Consider the following 7,500-nt stretch of genomic DNA (forward strand, 5'->3'; position numbering starts at 1 on the left):
AACTGTAATGCTATTCAAATACATTGTTTGATGGAGAGACTATTTAGCAGAGTACTCGGTATATTTAAGCCATGCATCATGGGAATTATATTAAAAAAAGAAAAACAGTGTATAATGATTACTTACAAATGATGAGAATTTATACAGCACTGCACTTTATTAAATGTTGTCTGATCATCTGGCAATGTGTACGAGAAAAATAAACAAAAAGCAAGTCTTTCAGTGTAGTGAACCATTTACGCTGAGGAACTGGCAGACATTTTGAAAAAAAATGTCCTGTGCCCAGACATAGATGCTGCAGGAATAAAAGGGTTGATTAGAAAAAAAGTATCTCTTTTATGTTACAATAGTACCAAAAAAGGTAGACATGTAGAAAAATTACTTTTACCAAAACTCTAGTGATATTTTCTGAAATGAAAGCTTATCTAAGGTACTGATTCTAAACATTAAACCCTCTGACAGGGAAAATAAGTGGATTGCTGCCTAATGCAAGAAAGAAAATTTTGTGCAAACCAGGTGAAACTAACTGTAAATTGTTTGTAATGGAAAATGAGAGGCAAAAGAGGTAATAATCAAAACAATATACATGTGCTGCTATCGTAGAAGTTGAACAAAAGTAAAGTGCTACTGAGATACACTAATATAGGTTCACAAACACAAAGCAGTACTGTCCTACTATGTATGATCACACGCAGTGCTGTGGTACAGCAAAATGAAAATGCTTTGCATCTGAACTTTTTGATAAGCAGGAGTGACTGGATGTTTTGCAGTCCAGTGTTACAAGTACACAAAGTGAAACCCTATCTGAGAGTGATGACTTTGGCTCAACTCCCTTTTGAAATGTCGGCACTTGAAATGCTGAGTGCCCACAATTCAAAAAAGAAAAGACAGAAAATCCAGTTAGAGTGAATCTCAAAGACTGCTTTTCTCCTTTAAATTTCAAGCCCCCATACCCCTAAACTTATACATATAATCACTTAGATTACCATACATTGGAGAAAAGGTAGTATTCCAATAAATGACCATCTCAAGCTTAATAAATGTAAGTCCATTTTTCACAATTTCGTCTCCGTGTTTATAGGTTCATTGGTAGGTACTAGACTATTGTCCCTAGGGCCTATATAAGTCTAGCCAAAAAGGTACCCTGGCTTTTGCCACCCAAGAAAATTATTTTTCTGTGCCCCTGTCGAGCAGAGCCACAGAGGTGATTCCCAGGGTGAATTTCCTATTTCCCATCCAATCATCATGATTTTTCTTGAAGAGTACTAATGAGAAGCTTTGTATGATATAGATAGGTAGTTTGTTCCAGAGTATGGGAAGTCTCTGGGACAGGAATCTATCCCTCCAGCATGTTCTGTTTATTGTGGTAGCAAGGATTAGGTCCCTAGAGCGTGTACCTTGGATGTGAAGCATGTCTAACAGCTCTGGGTTTGACATAGCTTTGTATGTTAGGCAGAGATTGCCTCTGAGTAGGTGATATGCTATGGAATAAAGCTGGAGATTTTTGAGATGGTCTGCATAGGGCATCTGTTTGAGGCTGGTAATCCTCTTTGTGAGGTATTTCTGTGGCCTTTCCAGTTGTTGTAGATGTCTTGTGAGGTACATACCAAAAAGGGGCATTGTACTCTATAATGGGTCTAATGAGTAATGAGTAGAGGGGAACAATGACCTCTTTTTTCCTGGATGAGAAACCTTTTGTAATGAGGTGTGCCACATGGAAGGATTTCCTGACTACTGTGGTGATGTGATTATCAAAGGAGAGACTTCTGTCCACCTTTGTCCCAAGGTCTCTTATCACACCTTTGGTGTCAAGTAGACTACCACCTATGTGGTAACTCATGGGTACAGAGTTTTTACCAAAGGGGATGACAATGCACTTTTTGGCATTGAGCTTGAGGCCATGGCTTTGACACCAGGCATCTGTCTCGGTGAGGCCCTTTTGTAGGATGTCCACATCATTAGGAGTTTCGATTATAGCTCCTAGTTTGCAGTCATCTGTGAACTTTGTTAGCCAAAGACCTTCTGTGTTAGCCTGTACTTCAGAAAAGTAGATACCAAACAAGAGAGGACCCAGGACTGAAACCTGTGGTACTCCACTTGTCACTGGTCTGAAGTTGGATTTGGAGTCTGCTACTTTCACAGTGTGGGTTCTGTCAGTGAGCCAGTTGGCAACCCATCTTGTGACATAGGGATTTATACTTAGTTTAGTAAGTTTATCTATAATTCCAGAGTGGGGAATGGTGTCAAAGGCCTTGGAGAGATCTAGATAGGCTGTGTGAACCACCTTACCCTCGTCTACGGCTTTGGTGACTGCTTCAAAGAAGTCTATCAGGTTTAGGAGACATGATCTGCCTTTTACAAATGCGAACTGGGTGGTGTTTAGAGTTTAGAGATTACCAATGTCTTTGTTTATAAGTTCCATGATGATACAGTCCATGGCCTTGCAGATCAGGCTCATTAGGCTAATGGGGCGGTAGTTTCCAGGGTCCATGGTGGCTCCCCTTTTGTGGAGTGGGATAACCATTGCTGTGCACCATTCAGTGGGCACAAACCCTGAGGTGAGGCTATGACTAAACATGGTGCTTAGGTGGGGTGCCAATTCATTCTGAAGTTTGTGTAGAACGCAGCCTGGGATGTTGTCAGGTCCTATGGATGCTGTGTTCTTGGCTTTGGAGAGTGTGGTTTTTACCTGTGCAGCCATGAGTACAGGAACTTTGCATTCTTCTGGTATTGAGATGGGCCTTTTAGGGGGTGAGAGGGGGGTAAAGTTAGCACTGAACCTATTTGCCAGGATGTTGGCAATATCAGTTGATTGTGTATATTTAGCGCCATTGTGCTGTAACTCAGAGCAGATCTGAGTGTTGCCATTGAGATTCTTGACATAGCTATAGAATACTTTGTGGTTGTCTTTAAAATCAGTGGTGATTTTGTTTTTGTAACTAGCTTTGGAGGATTTTATGAGGGATCTCAGCTTCTTACTGACGCTGACCAGGGAGTTCCTCCAATCAAGGGATTTTACTCTTTTTTGCAACAGTTTCTTTCTTCTGTTGTAGAGTTTGTTTATGGCAGGGGACCACCAGATTGGCTTCCTTTTTTGGTGGATAGCATCTTGGTTCTGTTAGGGATAGCACAATCCATGCACTCCTATAAGTGCTTATAAAGTGCATTTGTGTAGGATTCAGCAGTTGTACCTCTATTGTCCGTCTGCATGGGTGTCGTGAAGTTTGCCACTTATGTTTTAAGAAGTGTGAAGTTGGCTTCGGAGAAACTTTTTACGGTGGTTTCCCTAATTGGGGGTGGGGGCAGGTTGTGGATGTCTAGGGTGATTAGCTTGTGGTCGGATCTGACCAATGAGGAATTGACCTCTGGTGTGGAACACCGGCCGCCCATGTTGGTAATGACCGGGTCTAGGATATTGCTGCCTCTGGTGGGGATGTGGATAAGTTGATCCAAGATATTGGAATTTATGAATTCCAGAAAACGTTGAGCAAAAGAGTTGGTACATGAGTAGTTTTCCCGGTTAATGGTGGGGTAGTTGAAATCACCCATTATTAGGTTGTTGGGTTGTACCCTAATATTTTCTAGTGTATCAAGAAATGAAGAGTGGGAATCTTGGGGCCTGGTGGAGGATCTGCAGCAAGCTACAATTTGGATTGCAGTCTTGCCCAGAGTTAGTTGCACTTGGATAATCTCGGATGCATTATGCTGAGCAACTAGCCTGGAGGTGTGGATATCCTTAATGAATATGGACATGCCTCCACCTTTAGTATTTTGGTCCAGGTTAGGTGGCTGAAAGGTATGATATGAATTATAGCTTGGTAATGCAGGGGTGCTCTCTGTAGCCTTGAACCAGGTGTCTGTCACTGCACAGATGTCAATGTTCTCCATTTTAAGGAGTGCCTCAAGTGAAAGCATTTTGAGGTTTAGACTTCTAGCATTACCCTCAGATTTTGCTTGCTTGTACATGTTACAGTGGTGAATTTGTCATTTGAACCTTGCCTAAAAAAGGCACTATAGGGGTGGCAAGAGCCTTAGCCACTATCCAGAATCCCAAGGGCGACAGGTGCAGGCCATCTCTGGCAAAGCATTGTGGTCTGTCTATCATGTCATCCCAGGCAGACAGATACTGGATCCCCTTAGCACGACACCAGAAGCTTAGCCAATTGCTGAAGTCAATCATTTTGTCTTTATACTGTGGTATAATTCTGGGTGATGGCAGGATGATATTCAGGGCTAGGGTCATACCTGTCTGGGCTACAAGATAGGAGAGCTCCTCCATGTCTCTTTTCATGTAGTCCAGGGAGTTACATCTCAGGTCATTCACACCAACATGGACAATGACAGAGTCATATTTGTACTTGTTGTGGAGTGACCTGAGTGCGTGTATTATGTGGTGGATACTGGCACCTAACAGGCAGCTGACAGTAACTTTCTCCTTGTTTAGTCTGGTGAGTGAAACAGTGTGCCTGACTATAGAGTCACCTATGACTAGAGTGCTGGGCACATTGTTATGCCTTATGGGCTGTGGTTGAGTGGCACACTGAGTTTGTGGGCTATGTGTCATTTGAGTTGTGTGGAGGTTGCTTGCATTTCTGCTTTCGAGGTCTCTGTTGCTTGAGCAGATTTTTATTGAGAGCCTCTGCGAATGTAGATGTGCGTTTTGTGTTTCTATGTTTGTGTTTTGGTGGTGTAGGTTTTGAGGGACTATGTGATGAATGTGGTGTGGTGCAATTGTTTACCTTCTCCTCTTGACAGTCTACTCCAGTCTTGGGTGAAGAAACCTTTGCTTCCAGTTTGGCTATATAAGTGCATCTCTCACAGGTTGTAGTGTTGGGTGGTAGGTGTAGAGGGTTGTCTGTGCACATAAGGCAATTGCTGCATTGCCCCAAGATGCCCAGATTCATCAGGTAGACAGGAGGACTTGCTGTAGATGTTCCCCAACATTTCAAATGGTTACTCTTTAGCTGTTATGATTCTAACCTCTAATGATTGTAAGCAAGGTAGACAAGATGATGCAGAAAGACAGAAGTTTTGTTTTAAATAAGACAGAGCTATTATGAAACAACAGCTTGAAGAAAAGGAAATTGATCTTGATGCAGGAACTATATTTCTGCTACAAAGAGAAAGTCAAGACCAAGATAAGATAAATGAGACACTCTCTCAACATTGCCCTTGTTTCTGCCTGCAAATCCTAGTATTTTGTGACTTTGCTCTCTTTATATGTAAGACACTATAACCACTGGGTGTAGCAATTTCAATGATCAATGCTACGTTTGTCTTTTTTTGTGGTCTACTATATCTGGTTTTCTCTCATCTATTTTTTGAACTGTTGATAATGGCTGATCCCATGGGCTATAACATCATTTTCTATAATGTTCTGTGGCTCATGTTTCCAGTGTTTTTCAGCTACGTAAATATTATACTGTTTTCACAGTCTCCAGTCCAACAGTCTTGTCACATTATTAAGCCTTTCGGTATACAGTCCTTCTGCCATTAGTATATCCCAACCAACAAGATGTGTGACTGTTTGCAATTCTTTTTTACAAAACCTGCATTTTGTCTGTTTCTCTCACATGTTCAATAGACTTTGTAAACTAATGCATATGTAGTCCACTATCTTGGGCCATCAATATTAACCTTTCATCTTTTGGTTTAAATTCACCTCTCCTTAACCATTCCTGCATTCGATCCTGAACATGATTTTTTTTCCAAGAGTTTTATATACTTGTACTTATATTTATGCATTTTTCACATTCCTTGCCTTTTCATCTGATCCTTCATCTTATATTCCTTCTTTTTTTGACACATTCAGTTGCTACCTGATTTTTATCTACTTCTGGTGTGATTTCCATTCCTGCTTGATGCAGATATGCTTCCATTAAACTAAGCAGGGAAGTCATCTTAGACTTATTCTTCTCATAGCTGTTCTACAAGTTGTCCAAAACATTGTATGACACACTTCCCAGGTCCCACAGCTAGTTAAATCTTAAACATGATGTTTAGACATAAGTTATGTTATGTAAGTTAGAAGTACTGGAATTATGAACTACAAAGAATTAGTGAAAATGAAGATGGAATTGTTCAGTACCAATAGTCAAAAAGTAGAAGAAAAAACATGTACTGTAGTCAAAGAAAAAAGGGATACAAGTAACATTATTTATTGAAATGGTCTGCATCTAATGATTATGGTCTCTTGCATACTGAGAGACTTAATACTGTGTTGTACTTTAAGGGGGGTGGGGTGCTGCAGTCCTGAGTATGTCCTCCTTTGGATGAGATGCCTGGAAACTATGAACCTGTTTTCAGTTTGTCATCCATTCCCTATTGCAATATTAGTAGCTTATTATTTTTGAATGTAACATAGGCAATTTATTCTTCAAGGTCAACAGGCACTTTACTTGTAGATGAAACAATGAAATATAAAGTTGTTTGCTAGCAGCAACCTCTTCATTAGTTACAGATCTCTTTAATGTGGAATTATTTAGATGACTTTTACTTCTGCAGAGATTGTGCACATTTACTGATATTGGTGGCATACCTCTCAACTTTAAAGATTTTCACAGAATGTCCAGATTTTTACCTTATATTTTTGGTCTGTTTTTCATAAAATTGTGGTTTTCTGGCAAATTAGTGACAAATCATTAAGGATAGAAGTTAGAAAATAATGACAGCCATTTGAGTAACAGACTTCATACCCTTCAGAAAATTCATGCTAATGCAAAATCTGTTATTCCATCAACTTTCTAAGTTTGTAAGAACAATATTTAAAAATTGTCCCTATTTTTGGGCCTTTATCCCACTTTTATTTATGGATTTATCCAGATTTCTTGCTCTAAGAGGTTGAGAGGTATGCGTGGATTGTAATGACAGAAGTTTGAGTAGATTTTTATGATGTAAATGTTCTATACTGGGCAGTTTTGTCATTATTGGTTCATACATTTTGTTTCATTGCTTACTGGAAAAATGTTCAAAACAATATATTTAAAATGCACTCTAACAAGTTTGCTTTATTATACATGAAATATCATTTAATACAATCAGGAAGGTGAATCAAAAAACACATGCATGTTTGCATGGTCCTAAACATGTGTTGTTTGTTTTTCGGCTTTTCCCGGTTAGGGGTCGCCACAGCGGAACTCTGGTCCGCTAATGATTGGCAGTAGATTTTCACGAACGCCGAGGTGACAGCTCGACGTTCAACCTTCAACGAAGGCACGCCCATTTATGCATGTTTTTGAACACCCACCCAACTGTGGGGAGGACATGCAGACTCCACACAGAAGGCACTCCCTGCACTCTAGCCGAGAATCGAACGGAAGAACCTCTTGCAGTGAGGCAACAACGCTACTGCTGTACCACCGCTCTATCCTGGTGTGATGTTATCATTTCTATTTCTTTAACTTCTCCATTACTAATCCTCTTTTCTACTTTATCTCTTTGTTTTCTTATTTTTTTGTTTTGTACAATTTTCCATATCTGGATGACTTTGCCTGTATTTCT

The sequence above is a fragment of the Protopterus annectens genome, chromosome 6.part0, assembly GCF_019279795.1.
Source record: "Protopterus annectens isolate FY-2018-M chromosome 6.part0, PAN1.0, whole genome shotgun sequence".
In the NCBI taxonomy this organism is placed as follows: Eukaryota; Metazoa; Chordata; order Ceratodontiformes; family Protopteridae; genus Protopterus; species Protopterus annectens.